The 19,476-nt window shown below is 38.2% G+C and overlaps 1 protein-coding gene across 2 annotated transcripts in view; it reads right to left on the reverse strand.

The window, feature by feature from the left end:
- Positions 1–19,476, reverse strand: part of CD53 (CD53 molecule) — a 35,083-nt gene that overhangs the window by 14,849 nt on the left and 758 nt on the right. Inside the window, exon 2 of one of the 2 annotated variants that reach the window (XM_060287266.1) lies at positions 4,686–4,819. The exons of the other annotated variant lie outside the window; for it this stretch is intronic. The gene's annotated coding sequence lies outside the window, so the exon portion shown is untranslated. The remainder of the gene's footprint in view (positions 1–4,685; positions 4,820–19,476) is intronic. 2 annotated transcript variants of the gene reach the window in all.

The raw sequence follows: 19,476 nt of genomic DNA on the forward strand, positions 1-19,476 counted from the left end.
AGCCCTGGGATCAGGGATAGGCTGGTCAATCAGCTGTGGAGAAGGTCAGTGACTTGATCTACCAGTTTCTTATATACCCTGAGTTGCATATACACTCTACATTTGGTCTATGAACTTCTCCACATGAAAATGTGGGAAACATATCTATGCCTCATTCATCCTTCTACTGAAGAAACATATATGGTGTTTTCTGTTCTAGGTGCTGTGGGAGATATAAACATGACTAAGCAATAGCAATCCTCCAGAAAATGTCAACCTTACAGCAGAGATAATATTGAGCAACAAATATCCAGTGAAGAAACAAAAAGAGATTACAATGAGAGCTTGAAATTTTTAAAAATATAATTTTGTTTTTCAGTGAGGACATCAGTATCCACAGTCTGGTCCTCAATTCTAGAGATCCAGATACAGTTTTGAATTTTCTCTCAGAAGTAATGAGTTTCTGTATAGTGACTCATATTTTAAAACTGCACATAAGACTGATATACAAAGCAATAAAGTCAATTTTTGTTTTTTCTCCCATTAGAACTATGCTTTTTCTAGTGCATAGATTGCTTTTATAATCCATCATACCCTCATTGCAGTGTCAAGATACCCAGAAACCAGATGGTCTTAAGTGATAGTTCATTCAGGCTATAAATAAGCCTGATGTACTATTGTGTTGGCCAAAAAGTTCTTGTGGGCTTTTTTATAAGGTTTTATCCAGATCAATACAAAGTTACAGTAATCAAAACAACATGGTATCAGCCCCAAAACAGATACATAGATCAATGGAACTGAATAGAGAGCCCAGAAATAAATCTATGAACCTATGATCAATTAATCTATGGCAAAAGAGGCAAGAATACACAATGGAGAAAAGACAGTCTCTTCAAAAAGTTGTGCTGGGAAAACTGGACAGCCACATGTAAAACAGAGAGGTTAGAACATTCTCTCACACCATATACAAAAATAAATGCAAAATGGTTTAAATACCTAAATGTAAGAGCAGAAACTATAAAACTCCTAGAGGAGAACATAGGCTGAACACTCTCAACATAAATCATAGCAATATTTTCTTGCATCAGTCTCCTAAGGCAAAAGAAATAAAAGCAAAGATAAACAAATGAGACCTAATTAAAGTTTTTGCACAGCAAAGGAAACCATCAACAAAATAAAAAAACAGGGGACTTCCGGGAAGATGGCGGAAGAGTAAGACGCGGAGGTCACGTTCCTCCCCACAGATACACCAGAAATACATCTACGCGTGGAACAACTCCTACAGAGCATCTACTGAACGCTGGCAGAAGACCTCAGACCTCCCAAAAGGCAAGAAACCCCCCACGTACCTGGGTAGGGCAAAAGAAAAAACTAAACAGAGACAAAAGGATAGGGACGGGTCCTGCACCAGCGGGAGAGAGCTGTGAAGGAGGAAAAGTGTCCACACACTAGGAAGCCCCTTCGCGGGTGGAGACTTCGGGAGGCAGAGTGGGGGAGCTTGGGAGCCGCGGAGGAGAGCACAGCAACAGGGGTGCGGAGGGCAAAGCGGAAAGATTCCAGCGCAGAGGATCGGGCCGACCGGAACTCGCCAGCCGAGAGGCTTGTCTGCTCGCCCGCCGGGGCGGGCGGGACTGGGAGCTGAGGCTCCGGCTTTTGTCGGAGCGCCGGGAGAGGACTGAGGTTGGCGGCGTGAACACAGCCTGCAGGGCGTTAGTGCACCGCGGCTGGCCGGGAGAGAGTCCGGGGAGAAGTCTGGAACTGCCGAAGAGGCAAGAGACGTTTACGTCCCTCTTTGTTTCCTGGTGCACGAGGAGAGGGGATTAAGAACGCTGCTTGAGAGAGCTCCAGGGACGGGCGCGAGCCGCGGCTAAAAGTGCGGAGCCCAGAGACAGACATGAGACGCTAGGGCCGCTGCTGCCGCCACCGGGAGGCCTGTGTGCGAACACAGGTCACTAGCCACACGCCCTTCCGGGGAGCCTGTGCAGCCCGCCACTGCCAGGGTCCCGGGATCCAGGGACAACTCCCCCGGGAGAACGCACAGGCGCGCCTCAGGCTGCAACATCTCGCCGGCCTCTGCCGCAGGCCCGCCCCACACTCCGTGCCCCTCCCTACCCCCGGGCCTGAGTGAGCCAGAGCCTCCGAATCAGCGGCTCCTTTAACCCCGTCCTGTCTGAGCAAAGAACAGACGCCCTCCGGCGACCTACACGCACAGGCGGGGCTAAATCCAAAGCTGAGCCCCTGGGAGCTGTGAGAACAAAGAAGAGAAAGGGAAATCTCTCCCAGCAGCCTCAGAAGCAGCGGATTAAAGCTCCACAATCAACTTGATATACCCTGCATCTGTGGAATACCTGAATAGACAACCAATCATCCCAAATTAAGGAGCCCTGTGGATGAAAGGCTCTTGGTGCTGCAGCCAGGAGTCAGTGCTGTGCCTCTGAGGTGGGAGAGCCAACTTCAGGACACTGATCCACAAGAGACCTCCCAGCTGCACATAATATCAAACAGCAAAAATTTCCGAGAGATCTCCATCTCAACACCAGCACCCAGCTTCACTCAACGACCAGCAAGCTACAGTGCTGGACACCCTATGCCAGACAACTAGCAAGACAGGAACACAACCCCACCCATTAGCAGAGAGGCGGCCCAAAATCATAATAAGTCTACAGACACCCCAAAACACACCACCAGACGTGGACCTGCCCACCAGAAAGACAAGATCTAGCCTCATCCACCAGAACACAGGCACTAGTACCCTCCACCAGGAAGCCTACACAACCCACTGAACCAACCTTAGCCACTGGGGACAGACACAAAAAACAACAGGAACTACGAACCTTCAGCCTGCAAAAAAGGAGACCCCAAACACAGTAAGATAAGCAAAATGAAAAGACAGAAAAACACACTGCAGATGAAGGAGCAAGATAAAAACCCATCAGACCTAACAAATGAAGAGGAAATAGGCAGTCTACCTGAAAAAGAATTCAGAATAATGATAGTAAGGTTGATCCGAAATCTTGGAGATAGAATGGACAATAGAATGGACAAAATGCAAGAATCAGTTAACAAGGACCTAGAAGAACTAAAGATGAAACAAGCAACGATGAACAACACAATAAATGAAATTAAAAGTACTCTAGATGGGATCAATAGCAGAATAACTGAGGCAGAAGAACGGATAAGTGACCTGGAAGATAAAATAGTGGAAATAACTACTGCAGAGCAGAATAAAGAAAAAAGAATGAAAAGAACTGAGGACAGTCTCAGAGACCTCTGGGACAACATTAAACGTACCAACATTCGAATTATAGGGGTTCCAGAAGAAGAAGAGAAAAAGAAAGGGACTGAGAAAATATTTGAAGAGATTATAGTTGAAAACTTCCCTAATATGGGAAAGGAAATAGTTAATCAAGTCCAGGAAGCACAGAGAGTCCCATACAGGATAAATCCAAGGAGAAATATGCCAAGACACATATTAATCAAACTGTCAAAAATTAAATACAAAGAAAACATATTAAAAGCAGCAAGGGAAAAACAACAAATAACACACAAGGGAATCCCCATAAGGTTAACAGCTGATCTTTCAGCAGAAACTCTGCAAGCCAGAAGGGAGTGGCAGGACATATTGAAAGTGTTGAAGGAGAAAAACCTGCAACCAAGATTACTCTACCCAGCAAGGATCTCATTCAGATTTGATGGAGAAATTAAAACCTTTAGAGACAAGCAAAAGCTGAGAGAGTTCAGCACCACCAAACCAGCTCTACAACAACTGCTAAAGGAACTTCTCTAGGCAAGAAACACAAAAGAAGGAAAAGACCTACAATAACAAACCCAAAACAATTAAGAAAATGGGAATGGGAACACACATATCGATAATTACCTTAAATGTAAATGGACTAAATGCTCCCACCAAAAGACACAGATTGGCTGAATGGATACAAAAACAAGACCCATATATTTGCTGTCTACAAGAGACCCACTTCAGACCTAGAGACACATACAGACTGAAAGTAAGGGGATGGATCAAAAGGTATTTCATGCAAATGGAAACCAAAAGAAAGCTGGAGTAGCAATTCTCATATCAGACAAAATAGACTTTAAAACAAAGACTATTAGAAGAGACAAAGAAGGACACTACATAATGATCAAGGGATCGATCCATGAAGACACAGAAAATCTGAATAGATTTATAACAAGAGATTGGATCAGTAATCAAAAGCCTTTCAACAAAGAAAAAATCAGGACCAGATGGCTTCACCAGTGAATTCTATAAAATGTTTAAAGAATTTACACCAATTTTTCTCAAGTATTCTGAAAAGTAGAGAAGGGAACTTCCTAACTCATTTTATGAAGCCAATATTACACTGATACCAAAGCCAGACAAAGACATCACCAGCAAAGAAAACCACAGACCAATTACAGATGTAAAAATCCTCAATAAAATACTAGGAAACTGAATCTTGTAGTATATTAAAAGGATTATATATCATGATCAAGCAGGATTTATCCTAGGAATGCAAAGGTGGTTTAATATGAAAATCAATCAATGAAACACACCAGATTAATAGGATGGGCAAAAAAAGCCACATAATCGTCTCAGTTGATTCCGAAAAAGCATCTGACAAAACCCAACACCTTTCATGATAAAAACAATCAACTAATCAGGAATAAAAGAGAGCCTCCTCAACCTGATAAACATTGAGCCATACCTTTGAGTGTTCTGAAAGGAAGTCTGGAAGCAGATAAACTTGTGCCAGTAGCTCTGTGTAGTCACGACAACGAAAATAATAAATATGGGAAAGAATATTTTCAAGAGTGAAATCCTGCAAAGCTTTTGGGTGCTCTGAAATAAACAACAAAACAATTTAAAAAAATAAAAATAAAAAAATAAAAAAATAAAAAAATAAAAAAAAACCTATGGGATGGGAGAAAATATTTGCAAATTATGCAACCAACAAGGGGTTAGTATCCAAAATATATAAACAGCTCATACAACTCAATATCAAAAAACCAGATAATCCAATCAAAAACAGGCAGAAGACTTGAACAAATATTTTTCCAAAGAAGACATGCAGATAGATGGCTAACAGGCACATGAAAAGATACTCAGCATCATTAATTATTAGAGAAATGCAAATCAAAACCACAGTGAGGTATCACCTCACATCTGTCAGAATGGCTGTCATCAAAAAGTCTACAAATAACAAATGTTGGTAAGGATGTGGAGAAAAAGGAATCCTTGTACACTGTTGGTGGGAATGTAAATTGGTGCAACCACTAAGGAACTATGAAGGTTCCTCAAAAAACTAAAAATAGAACTACCATATTATCTAGCAGTTCTACTCATGGTTATATACTGAGAAAAACCAAAAACTCTAATCCAAAAAGATAATTGCACCCTAAAGTTCATAGCCTATTGGCTATTGAAAATAGCCAAGACATGGAAGCAACCCAAGTGCCTATCAACAGACAATTGAATAAAGAAGATATTGAATTGAATAAAGAAATACATATATAAATATATATATTAGCCATAAAAAAGAATGAAATACTGCCATTTGCAACAATGTGGATGGACCTAGCGAATATTGTGCATAGTTAAATAAGTCAGAGAAAGTCAAATACTATATGATATCACTTACATGTGGAATCTAAAATATAATAAAAATAAATGAATATGCAGAACAGAAACAGATTCATAGATATAGAAAATAAACTTGTGTTTACCAAATGGGAGAGGGAAGATGAAGGAACAAATTAAAAGTATGGGATAACAGATACAAATTACTATATATAAAATACATAAGCAGCAAGGATATACTGCATAGCACAGGGAATTATATGCATCATCTTGTAATAACCTATAATGAGTATAATCTGCAAAAATACTGAATCACTATGCTGTACACCTGAAATAACACAATATTATAAATCAACTATACTTAAATAAAGAAAGAAAATCCATAGTTCTTCTGTGTATTAGCAACAAATATTCAGAACTCAATTTTTAAAAAATATATTTACAATAGCATCAAACTATGAAATATTTAAGAATTAATCTTACAAAAGATGTGAAACACCTACACACTGAAAACTAAAAAACAAACATAAATAAAAAAACATTGCTGAGAGAAATTGAAAAAGATATAAATAAATGGAGAGATATACCATGTACATGGGCTAAGAGACAATGCTGTTAAAATGTCAATTCTTCCCAAATTTATCGATAGATTCATTGTAATTGCCATCACTGTCACAGCAGACTTCTTTGTAGACATTTGAATATTGATTCTAAAATTCACTTGGGAATGCAAAGGTCTTAGAATAGCAAAAACAAATTTGATAAAGAACAAAGGTGGAGGACAAGCACTACCTGATTTTGCTACTTTCTATGAAGTTACAACAATAAAGAAGGCACAGTATTGGCATGAAAATAAACAAATAGATTAATGGAACAGAATAGAGAACTAGACATATATGAACAATTGACTTGCAACAAAGATAAAAAGTTAATACAACAGAGAAAGGATATTTTTTTCAACATGATACTGGAAAAATTGGATATTGCAAATATGCAAGAAAATGAATTTGGATACATATATCTCAAAAATTAAGTAAAAAATAGGTCATAGACCTAAATATAAAACCTACAACTATAATACTACAGAAGAAAATATAGGAGAAAATATTTGCAACCTCGATAGGCAAAGAATTCTCCGATAAGGCACTAAAAGCACAATCCATAAAAGAACTGATAAATTAGATTTCTTTAAAATTTTAAAGAAATTCTGCTCTTCAAAAGATACTGTTAAGAGAAAGAAAAGACAAGCCACAGGTGAGGAGAAAATATTTCCAAATCACATATGAGATAAAGGGCTTCTATCCAGATTCCAAAAAGAAGTTATGGGAACCTCTGACTTATAGGAAGGAGGTCAGAAGCACAGGTTACAACCTGGGCTTGGGACTGGTATCTTAAATGGAAGGAAGTCTTGTGGGACTGAGCCCTTTACTCATGGAATATGATTCTATCTCTGGGTAGACAGTGTCAGAATTGAGTTGAATTCTTGGACACTCTGCTTGTCTCCAAGAATTGCTTGTTAGTATGGGGAAGCCGCCTCACACACATATGTTGGAATTAGGTCCAGGAAGCTAATTTAGAACCCAGAGCTCTAACAACAGGTGAATGGATAAATAAACAGTGGTATAACTATATAATGGTATACTACTCAGCAATAAAAAGGAATGAACTGTTGGTACACTCTAGAGCATAGATGAATCTCCAAATGATTAAGGTGAGTGAAAGAAGCGAGACAAAACAGAAGTACCTAATGTGTGATTACAGTTATATAACATTTTAGAAAATGAAAACTATAGCAACAGAAAGCAGATGGATGATTGCCTGGAGACTGGGGTTGAGGAGTATGGCATGGGGTAAATAGAGGGGGAGCAGGGAAGGACAGGAAGAAGAGATCACAAAAGACCATGAATAATATTTTGTGAGTGATGAATATGTTTGTTACTTTGACTGTAGTGACGGTTATTTTATTTTATTTTTTTAGGTAGCTACTGCATGCGGTTGGTATTCTTTTCCTATTGCTGTCACAACTTAGCATCCTTCTTTTAATTTTTGAATTTTATTTTATCTTTTTATACAGCAGGTTCTTATTAGTGATCAATTTTATACACATCAGTGTATACATGTCAATCCCAATCACCCAATTCATCACACCACCACACCCACCCACCCGTGGCTTTCCCCCTTGGTGTCCATCTGTTTGTTCTCTATATCTGTGTCTCAATTTCTGCCCTGAAAACTGGTTCATCTGTACCATTTTTTCTAGGTTCCACATATATGCATTAATATACAATATTTGTTTTTCTCTTTCTGACTTACTTCACTCTGTATGACAGTCTCTAGATCCATCCATGTCTCAACAAATGACCCAATTTTGTTCACTTTTATGGCTGAGTAATATTCCATTGGATATATGTACCACATGTCTTTACCCATTAGTCTGTCGATGGGCATTTAGGTTGCTTCCATGACCTGGCTATTGTAAATAGTGCTGCAGTGAACATTGGGTTGCATGCGTCTTTTTGAATTGTGGTTTTCTCTGGGTATATGCCCAGTAATGGGATTGCTGGATCATATGGTAATTCTATTTTTAGTTGTTTAAGGAACCTCCATACTGTTCTCCATAGTGGCTGTATCAATTCACATTCCCACCAACAGTGCATGAGGGTTCCCTTTTCTCCACACCCTCTCCACCATTTGTTGGTTGTAGATTTTCTTATGAAGCCAATTCTAACTGGTGTGAGGTGATACCTCATTGTAGTTTTGATTTACATTTCTCTAATAATTAGTGATGTTGAGCAGATTTTCATGTGCTTCTTGGCCATCTGTATGTCCTCTTTGGAGAAATGTCTATTTAGTTCTTCTGCCCATTTTTGGATTGGGTTGTTTGTTTTTTTAATATTGAGCTGCATGAGCTGGTTATATATTTTGGAAATTAATCCTTTGTCCATTGATTCATTTGCAAATATTTTCTCCCATTCTGACGGTTGTCTTCTCATCTTGTTTGTGGTTTCCTTTGCTGTGCAAAAGCTTTTAAGTTTCATTAGGTCCCATTTGTTTAGTTTTGTTTTTATTTCCATTACTGTAAGAGGTGGATCAAAAAAGATCTTGCTGTGATTTATGTCAGAGTGTTCTTCCTATGTTTTTCTCTAAGGGTTTTATAGTGTCCAGTCTTACATTTAGGTTTCTAATCCATTTTGAGTTTAATTTTGTGTATGGTGTTAGGGAGTGTTCTAACTTCATTCTTTTACATGTAGCTGCCCAGTTTTCCCAGCACCTCTTGTTGAAGAGACTGTTTTTTCTCCATTGTCTATCTTTTCCTTTGTCATAGATTAGTTGACCATAGGTGCATGGGTTTAAATCTAGGCTTTCTATCTTGTTCCATTGATCTATATTTCTGTTTTTGTGCCAGTACCATATTGTATTGATTACTGTAGCTTTGTAGTATAGTCTGAAGTCAGGGAGTCTGATTCCTCCAGCTCTGTTTTTTTCCCTCAAGACTGCTTTGGCTATTCAGAGTCTTTTGTGTCTCCATACACATTTTAAGATTTTTTGTTCTAGTTCCATAAAAAATGCCATTGGTAATTTGATAGGGATTGCACTGAATCTGTAGATTGCTTTGGGTAGTATAGTCATTTTCACAATATTGAGTCTTCCAATCCAAGAACATGGTATATCTCTCCATCTGTTGGTATCATCTTTAATTTCTTTCATCAATGTCTTATAGTTTTCTGCATACAGGTCTTTTTTCTCCCTAGGAAGGTTTATTCCTAGATATTTTATTCTTTTTGTCACAATGGTAAATGGAAGTGTTCCTTGATTTCCCTTTTAGATTTGTCAGCATTCGTGTATAGGAATGCAAGAGACTTCTGTGCATTAATTTTGTATCCTGCAACTTTACCAAATTCATTGATTACCTCTAGTAGTTTTCTGGTGGCATCTTTAGGATTCTATATGTATAGTATCATGTCATCTGCAAACAGTGACAGTTTTACTTCTTCTTTTCCAATTTGTATTCCTTTTATTTCCTTTTCTTCTCTGATTGCCATGGCTAGGACTTCCAAAACTATGTTGAATAATAGTGGTGAGAGTGGACATCCTTGTCTATTTCCTGATCTTAGAAGAAATGCTTTCAGTTTTTCACCATTCAAAATGGTGTTTGCTGTGGGTTTGTCATATATGACCTTTATTATGTTAAGGTAGGTTCCCTCTATGCCCACTTTCTGGAGAGTTTTTATCATAAATGGGTGTTGAATTTTGTCAAAAGCTTTTTATGCATCTATTGAGATGATCATATGATTTTTATTCTTCAATTTGTTAATATGGTGTATCACATTGATTGATTTGTGTATATTGAAGAATCCTTGCATCCCTGGGATAAATCCCACTTGATCATGGTGTATCATCCTTTTAATGTGTTGTTGGATTCTGCTTGCTATTATTTTGTTGAGGATTTTTGCATCTATATTCATCACTGATATTGGTCTGTAAATTTCTTTTTTTGTAGTATCTTTGTCTGGTTTTGGTATCAGGGTGATGGTGGCCTCATAGAATGAGTTTGGGAGTGTGCCTTCCTCTGCAATTTTTTGGAAGAGTTTGAGAAGGATGGGTGTTAGCTCTTCTCTATATGTTTGATAGAATTCACCTGTGAAGCCATCTTGTCCTGGACTTTTGTTTGTTGGAAAATTTTTAATCACAGTTTCAATTTCATTACTTGTGATTGGTCTGTTCATATTTTCTCTTTCTTCCTGGTTCAGTCTTGGAAGGTTATAACTTTCTAAGAATTTGTCCATTTCTTCCAGGTTGTCCATTTTATTGGCATAGATTTGCTCGTAGTAGTCTCTTAGGATGCTTTGTATTTCTCCAGTGTTTGTTGTAACTTCTCCTTTTTCATTTCTGATTTTATTGATTTGAGTCCTCTCCCTCTTTTTCTTGATGAGTCTTGCTAATGGTTTATCAATTTTGTTTATCTTTTCAAAGAACCACCTTTTAGTTTTATTGATCTTTGATATTGTTTTCTTTGTTTCTATTTCATTTATTTCTGCTTTGATCTTTATGATTTCTTTCTTTCTGCTAACTTTGGGTTTTGTTTTTTCTTCTTTCTCTAGTTCCTTTAGGTGTAAGGTTGGACTGTTTGTTTGAGATTTTTCTTTTTCCTTGAGTTAGGTTTGTACAGCTATAAACTTCCCTCTTAGAACTGCTTTTGCTGCATCCCATAAGTTTTGGATTGTTATGTTTTCATTGTCATTTGTCTCTAGGTATTTTTTGACTTCCTCTTTGATTTCTTCAGTGATATCCTGGTTATTTAGTAACAGAGTTTTTAGCATCCATTTGTTTGTGTTTTTTATGTTTTTTCCCCCTGTAATTCATTTCCAATTTCATAGCATTGTGGTCAGAAAAGACGCTTGATATGATTTCTATTTTCTTAAATTTACTGAGGCTGGATTTGTGACCCAAGATGTGATCTATCCTGGAGAATATTCCGTGCACACTTGAGAAGAAAGTGTAATCTGCTGTTTTTGGATGGAATGTCCTATAAATATCAATTAAATCTATCCGGTCTATTGTGTCATTTAAAGCTTCTGTTTCCTTATTTATTTTCATTTTGGATGATCTGTCCATTGGTGTAAGTGAGGTGTTAAAGTCCCCCACTATTATTGTGTTACTGTCGATTTCCTCTAACAGTTGTTAGCAGTTGTCTTATGTATTGAGGTGCTCCTATGTTGGGTGCATATATATTTATAATTGCTATATCTTCTTCTTGGATTGATCCCTTGATCAATATGTAGTGTCCTTCCTTGTCTCTTGTAACATTCATTATTTTAAAGTCTATTTTATCTGATATGAGTATTGCTACTCCAGTTCTCTTTTGATTTCCGTTTGCATGGAATATCTTTTTCCATCCCCTCACTTTCAGTCTGTATGTGTCCCTAGGTTTGAAGTGGGTCTCTTTTAGACAGCATATATATGGGTCTTGTTTTTGTATCCATTCAGCAAGTCTGTGTCTTTTGGTTGGAACATTTAATCCATTCACGTTTAAGGTAATTATCGATATGTATGTTCCTATGACTATTTGCTTAATTGTTTTGGGTTTGTTTTTGTAGGTCCTTTTCTTCTCTTGTGTTTCCCACTTACAGAAGTTCCTTTAGCATTTGTTGTAGAGCTGGTTTGGTGGTGCTGAATTCTCTTAGCTGTTGCTTTTCTGTAAAGCTTTTGATTTCTCCATCGAATCTGAATGAGATCCTTGCCAGGTAGAGTAATCTTGGTTGTAGGTTTTTCCCTTTTCATCACTTTAAGTATATCATGTCACTCCCTTCTGGCTTGTAGAGTTTCTGCTGAGAAATAAGCTGTTAACCTTATGGGAGTTCTCTTGTATGTTATTTGTCATTTATCTCTTGCTGCTTTCAATCATTTTTCTTTGTTTTTAATTTTTGCCAAGTTGATTACTATGTGTGTCAGCATGTTTCTCCTTGGGTTTATCCTGTATTGGACTTGCTGCGCTTCCTGGACTTGGGTGGCTATTTCCTTTCCTATGTTAGGGAAGTTTACGACTATAATCTCTGCAAATGTTTCCTCTGATCATTTCTCTCTCTCTTCTCCTTCTGGGGCCCCTATAATGCAAATGTTGTTGCATTTAATGCTGTCCCAGAGGTCTCTTATGCTGTCTTCATTTCTTTTCATTCTTTTTTCTTTATTCTGTTTCTCAGCAGTGAATTCCACCATTCTGTCTTCCAGGTCACTTATCCATTCTTCTGCCTCAGTTATTCTGCTATTGATTCCTTCTAGTGTAGTTTTCATTTCAGTTATTTTATTATTCATCTTTGTTTGTTTGTTCTTTAATTCTTCTATGTCTTTGTTAAACATTTCTTGCAGCTTCTCGATCTTTGCCTCCGTTCTTTTTCCAAGGTCCTGGATCATCTTACCTATCATTATTCTGAATTCTTTTTCTGGAAGGTTGCCTATCTCTGCTTCATTTGGTTGTTTTTCTGGGGTTTTGTCTTGTTCCTTCATCTGGTATATAGGCCTCTGCCTTTTCATCTTGTCTGTCTTTCTCTGAATGTGGTTTTTGTTTCACAGGCTGCAGGATTGTAGTTATTCTTCCTTCTGTGTCTTCCCTCTGGTAGATGAGTCTATCTAAGAGGCTTGTGTAGGTTTCCTGATGGGAGGTACTGGTGGTGGGTAGAGCTGACTGTTCCTCTTCAGTTTTTTTTTTTTAGAGGAAAATTTACAACTTTATTTATTTATTTATTTATTGTATTGTTAATTTACAGTGTTTGTAGTTAGGTTTTATGCATGTGTACATATGTTAAAAGGTCCTTCCTAATTTCCTCCTGTCCATCTCTCCAAATTCATAGCAACGTTCTTGGTCTTATACTTTAAAATCTAGCAAGTAACATTGAATACTTTTCTCCATTCTTCCTTCCTTACCTTTGCTCAGAGGTCCTTTGCTGGAATTTGCCCCTTTCTTTCCCTGTGACCCCTTAATTAGGTTAGCTACTAATCATCCTGAGTCTAGGCTCACTAGACTGTCAGCTTCTTGAGGGATTCATCTTTGAATCCTCGAGGCCTAACACAGTACCTAATTACACTAAAAAAGTAAGATGGTTGAATGAACAAATGACTGGAACTTTGTTCATTAACTCTAAATTATCTTGTGTAGTGGAATGAACATGACACTGCAAAGTGAGGAGCTTCGGGCTTGAGATTTATTGTGCCATTAATCTAATCTTTTAGACATTGAAAATAACCGACCCAGAAGAAGACTGGGCCAGATGCCTCCTAGAGTCATCTCATGTCCAATATCTTCAGATCCTGTGACAGCTGCTTCAGGACCCTGTAATCTAATTGTCCACAGAGCACCAACTAATGAGGTGCCCACAAACCTGCGGATAGCCCCACTGATTCTTTCCTTCACAGACAGGAAAAAGAACCTCTTTCTCCTTCCTGATTTTCCACTTAGACTTGCACCAAACGGAAGGAGAAAAGCCGCCCATTTTGTGAAGATCATTACTACTTTTACCATATGCAACAATGAACCCAGTTTTTACATAAATCAAGAGAGAATTCCCCTTTCCTTTCTTCACTGTAGCTGGTCAGTTATTGAGTTTCCACCCCTTCCAACCCCACTGGAAAAACTGACACCCCTCTGCAGTCAAAATCTGTGACTAATGTGGCCCTGTGAAGAAAGCCCCTGACGTCAGTTTCCAGGAAACCTCCGTGACTGAACTGCAGTTAATTGCAGCACCTCCCACACCCAACGTGGAGGCCAGGGAGGAAGTTCACCCTTTACTAATTTTCCTCCAAGCAAAGAGCTCAGGCTGATAAGCTGTCTCATGGATTTCTAGTTCAATCTCTTTCTTTTCTTTAACCCATACTTGCAGGTCATCTAATACAGTGTTGAAGGTAATCAAGCTTAGAAGTGGCTAAAGTTGGACAGAAGTTTCAAGAAACTATCAATTCTTGCTCTCCAGCCTTATCTGATCCAATTTTAGATTTGGAGCCACAGCAAGACAGCTTTGGTGTTACACGGACTATTAGATTTATGAGATGTTAATAAATATTCCTCAAACAAACAAACAAAACCAAACAAAACCATAGGGAATGAGAGAGATCCATGGTCAATAATTTTGGAAGTGAGATTAAATAAAAATAAAACATAAAATAATGAACAGTTTTTTTAATGAGTGACTTCTGTGAAAACTGATATGTACTAATGTACATTGTGGGTGTCTAAGAGAAAAGTCTACTTATATAACTACAAACCTATTCATATATTACAGGTTACTTATTAACAGCTCAGAGAACATAGTGTTCCATGGAACACAGTTTGACAAACACTAGTAACGGATGCGGGCAAGTTTAGTTTTGAATTCTAGCAGTGGTACATACCAGAAGTATGGCCCTAGGCAATTTCCTTAATCTCTCTAACTTTTCCAATTTCCTCATCTTTAAAATGGTGATACATTAATACATACCTCATAGGTTGTTCTGAGAGTTAAATGAGATAATATTTCCTGGATGATTCAGTATCAGAGTGCCTGGTTCAGTGAAAACTGAGGAAAAGATCAAGTTCAGAGCTTCCCTAACAGTCAATTCTTAAGGGTGACTCTGAAATTTCTGCTAGATTTTCAGGAATAAAATACATTGGGTGCCAGAACACCTTTTTAGTAATCCTTTGCTTGTTTCAGTTTTTGTAAATATCTTTTTAAAAAAGTTTTGTGTGTTCTTGTGAAAAAATTTAAACCATAAAGAGAGTACAAAGAAGAAAACATAAAATCTTCTGAAACTCCACATCCCAGAGATAACCACCATTAACATTTTTGGTGAACATCTTTCCAGACATTTCTTGATATACAGATCTATTTGGTAATTTACATAGAAGAACATGTAATGTTCTTACATCCAGCAAGGTAAGTATTGGCTTCCCATTTATTCCTACACAGAGTCTGTGGAGGTCTTTAATTCATCACTGAACAATATTGGGGCCATTATTAACATAAGTTTTTTTCTAAATAGGAAAGGAAATCTGTTCTCCATGAGGGTTCCCAAATTATGGCTGTCTTGACAAATTAATTTTGATAAATGATATAGTTCACTGAACTCTGCAAAATGCCAAGCTCTTCGTAAATAAATTTTATTTATAATCCTCATATCAACCTCATAACTTAGGTGTCAATAGCCCCACTTTTCAAACAGGAAGTCCAAGACTCAGACAGCCTATGTAACTGGCACAAGATCACCCAGCTAATAATCAACAACGACAGGGCACAGGCCAAGGTCTTTCAGTCTCCCAAGCCTACGTTCCTTTCATTGTCCCAGGTTCTGAGTTCTTACCTCCCACTTCCCAACTCAACTCCCCCCACTGCAACGTGATGAGCCTCCAGGAGGACTCCTTCCATCTTTCAGTCTGAACCCCTGTGAGCAGTGGCTGAGGTAGGATGTGGGTTTTGCATTTCTGTCTATTCATGGAGTAATAAGTAGTTACAGGGGAAAGGGTGATACTAAAATTAAACCAAATCAAACCATCAACTCTCATGTATTAGTTTCCTCTCACCTCTCCATCACTTTGTCAAAGGAATGTGTCTGTCATCTTATTCTTCCCTGAAATTGTGTTCAGGTGAAAATTTCCTTTCAAGGCTGTCCTCAAGGGAGAGGAATTGGTGATTTATAAAAGACAGAAAGAAACAAGAAGCAAAGAGAAGAGAAGAAATTGAGGAAAAACAAATCCAGATTATCTTGGGGGTCTCATTTTCCTCCATTTGGGAGCTTAGGAAGATCATCACTCAACAGAAAAATCATAGATGCTCTTAGCAGCTGAGCTGAGACAGGGACTTATATAACAAGGGCTCTCTGTAAATCAGGAACAGTTACATAAAACAGTTACCATTGTTCCAGAGTCAGTGGACTAGTGGTTCTCTTTCCTTAGCATAAAATATGTAGAATTTTGCTGTGGAGGGTCCCTGTCCTAGAGACCTGTCCATGGTGTGTTCAGGCAAGCTATGCCCATGGTGGACAAGGCTCTCTGTGGGATAATGAAAGCCGTTTCTGTGATATTCCTAACAAAAGTTGGAATAGCCTGAATCTAGTCACAAGGAAACATCAGAAATACCAAAATGGAGAGACAGTCTAGAAAATACTTGCCTGTACTCTTCAAGAATATCAGCATCATGAAACACAAAGAAAGACTCAGGAACCGTTCCAGATAGGAGACTAGAGAGATGATGGTGTAAAACAATGTATGATCAGAGATTTCCCTTTGCTGTAAAATATATTAGTAGGCAATTGGTGGAATCTGAATAAAATCTATAGAGTGGTAATAGTATTGTATCAGTGTTAAAATCTTGATTTTGATATTGTAAAGTGGATATATAGGAGGATGTTTTCATTTGTAGAAAATACACACTAAAACACTTAAGGGGAAAAGATATCATGTCAGCAATTACTCTCAAATGAGAAAGCTGGAGAAGGATAAAATGTGATAAAACGTTAATATTTGAGAAATCTGAATGAAGGGGGTTCAGAAATTCTTGGTATTGTTTTTGTAACTTTTCTGTAAGTACAAATTTTTGTCAAAATAAAAAGTAAAAAAAAAAAAAAAACAGTTGAACATAAGTAAATGATCTGAAGGATACCTATCTTGAAATCATTACGATTTAAGTCCCTCATGGTATAAATACTGTGATTCTACAATAACTATGTTTAGAAGAATAAACCATGGGATAATTCTTTAAGGCCTCTATTTGTTTGTAATATAGAGTAAATATTAAGCCATGAGTTCAAATTTACTTGAATAAATTTTAAAAGATGTGAGTTATCAAAATCATTTCTCACCTTTATTCTTTAGTTCTCCTGAAATATAAAATGTCAAACAAAAGTTTGACAAATTAAATAGATATTAAATACTTGATTTGTTAGCATATTGATTTCAGATCATCTGGATTTATAGTTAAGTGTATTTTCTGTCTACCTATGTTAAAAAACACTGGAAACTTCTTTATGTGAACAAATAACACAGTTTAATGATGCCTATTTAAAAAGAAGTCTATAAGAAAAGGTGTATAATGTAGTGTGGAGAAAAGAACATTTCACAGAGACTCAGGAAACATTCTAGATAACTAGTTAAGTAATTTTATGACTTTGGACAAGTCATCTGACCTGAAAAATATACAGATTGGAATGTTATAATAGCAAAACAGGGCTCCCACTATGAGTTGGACAATTTATTTAAGCTTAAATAATCTCTAAGTTCCCTTTAAGTGTCAACATTCTAACACTTGGAATATAGTGCATTTATTTTAAATGTTTGTGGAAATGTATCCTTGTGGCTGAACAACTTTTGGCCATAGCTAGGATGTATTGTTGCTACTGCTTGGGTAGGAACTCTACTGTGAAATGGGAAATGAATAGAGGAATTGCCTCTATATCCCAACACAGAGATGGATGGCCTGAGGGCTCACCCACTGGCTTTGGAAAAATGTTATCTTCCTCTTTCAGAAGGCCTACTTCCAGACGGCCTTCCCAAACTGACCACCCAAGCACCAGTTGCAATCCTCTCCTCCTCTGTCCCAGCAGCCACCCTGGAGACCCACTCTGCAGAGCTGTCTAATGTCTCTGCATTAGACATTCAGTGCTCTGCACCTGCAGTGGCAGCTGGGTCCTGGAGGTTCCTGAAGGCAAGTGTCCAGTCTCTAGGCCCATGGTGATCTGCACACATTGGATGCTCACTCGGTACAGGAAGTACTGTAGGCTGACTATTTCAGGAACATAAACCAAACCACCATGACTAAATCAACACAGCATTTCCGGAAACAGAAGCTGAGGGAAAGAGAATGTCTGTAACCTTGCAAAAAGCTCCACCTTTCACTTAAATCTAGGGGGAAAACCTAGGTTGAAGAAGAAGAAATCTGACTCTCACCCTCATTTCAAGCCACATTCCATCAAGCCTGTCAAGTGGAGGTTTCAGGCGTAGCTCCATCCAGGGCTGGGCTTGGGACCCTCCTGGTTAGAGATCTTGCCTTCCACTTTCAGGTGTTGGGGTTCTAGAACCAAGTAGGAGAAATTTCCTACTTCCTGTGGTCCTGCAACCATGGTTTGTTATAGTCCAATCTCATTTTCTTACTCTCATTTCTAGCATGCCTGTGTGTTCACATTTCTTTGAGTTTGCATATACTGTGTCTTGTCTGAAATGCCATTACCCCCAGTCTCCATAGCAAACTCATCCTTCCCTGAAAATGAACCCAAGCAGTCACCTCTCCCAGGGAGTCTTTGGCACACTCCTGAACTCCTACATTTTGTGCACACACTTGCTCCATTATAGAAAAGTTCACATTGTGTCATATTTTTGTATTGCTGTGTCTGTCCTTCATGTTACTCTACAAATGCTTTGAAATTGATAACCACATCAGTTATCCTTGGGTCTCCAGTGTTTAGCATATGCCTAGCTGCTGGCATGTTGCAAAGTAGGAGTGAGGAAGTTTAAACAAACCTCAGGTCCTAGTCTGAAGCCCTCTGCACGGTCAGAAGCAACCTGAGGACATAAGAAACTAAAGACCAACAGAGTTTGAGGTTTCCAGCGTGTGTCTCTTGTCAATTACCAAATGCAAGGTCACTTAGATAGTAGTAGATGTAAAAGGCTGGGCTTTGAATCATTCCTTGCTGGTATAAAGGTGTCCAATCCTTTCATTTAAAGGTTAAATACTCTAACTGGCCTACACAGGAAACATCACAGGAAATCATGTTTCAGTTCAACCTCTGCTCTAATTCAACCACAATTTCAAAATAGTGCAGATTCTGGTAGAGATTGAGAAAGCAAAACTTCTTTGTTTAGCCAGCAGCTAAGATTCTGCTTTTGTTCAGTTCTCTTCCAAAGCCCTTGCATACATATCTGATATTTCTTATCTCCCAAGGGAGTTCCTTAAGGGCAAGATTGTTTTTTGGACAAATATCTTCCTTCTACTTTGCCCCTTCCTCCCAGGCACAGTGCCTGGCCCTAGGAGGTACTTAACATCTGATTATTTTTTAAATTCAAAGTGCAATAGTCCCTGAGGTGTTTTGGGAATCTACAGCCCTTTTCCCCATTCCCATGCCTCATTGTTAGGTGGGTGAGTGTGGTTCTAGGGGACTTTCCTCTCCATTCCCAGTAAGATCCTTGCAAATATTGGAAGGAGAAAGCTTTCATCTAGAGTTCCCTGTGGTAACCTTACCCCCAGTGACTATAGTGGTTACAGAAAGCCAGGACCAAAGCTTAGCTATCACTTTCTGAGTCCGTAAGACCTCAGTTATTAGTTATGGGGCCTGAATTAGAAATCATTGCAATATCAAGTTTGTTTTGCAAGTCATGCAAAGTTGGTGCACGTCATATTATATTTATCACTATTCTTGTTTTGAATACTAAGGATACTTTTATTTGGGGGAAACCTGAGGAT

Source organism: Globicephala melas, chromosome 1 (assembly GCF_963455315.2).
Source record: "Globicephala melas chromosome 1, mGloMel1.2, whole genome shotgun sequence".
Classification (NCBI taxonomy): domain Eukaryota; kingdom Metazoa; phylum Chordata; class Mammalia; order Artiodactyla; family Delphinidae; genus Globicephala; species Globicephala melas.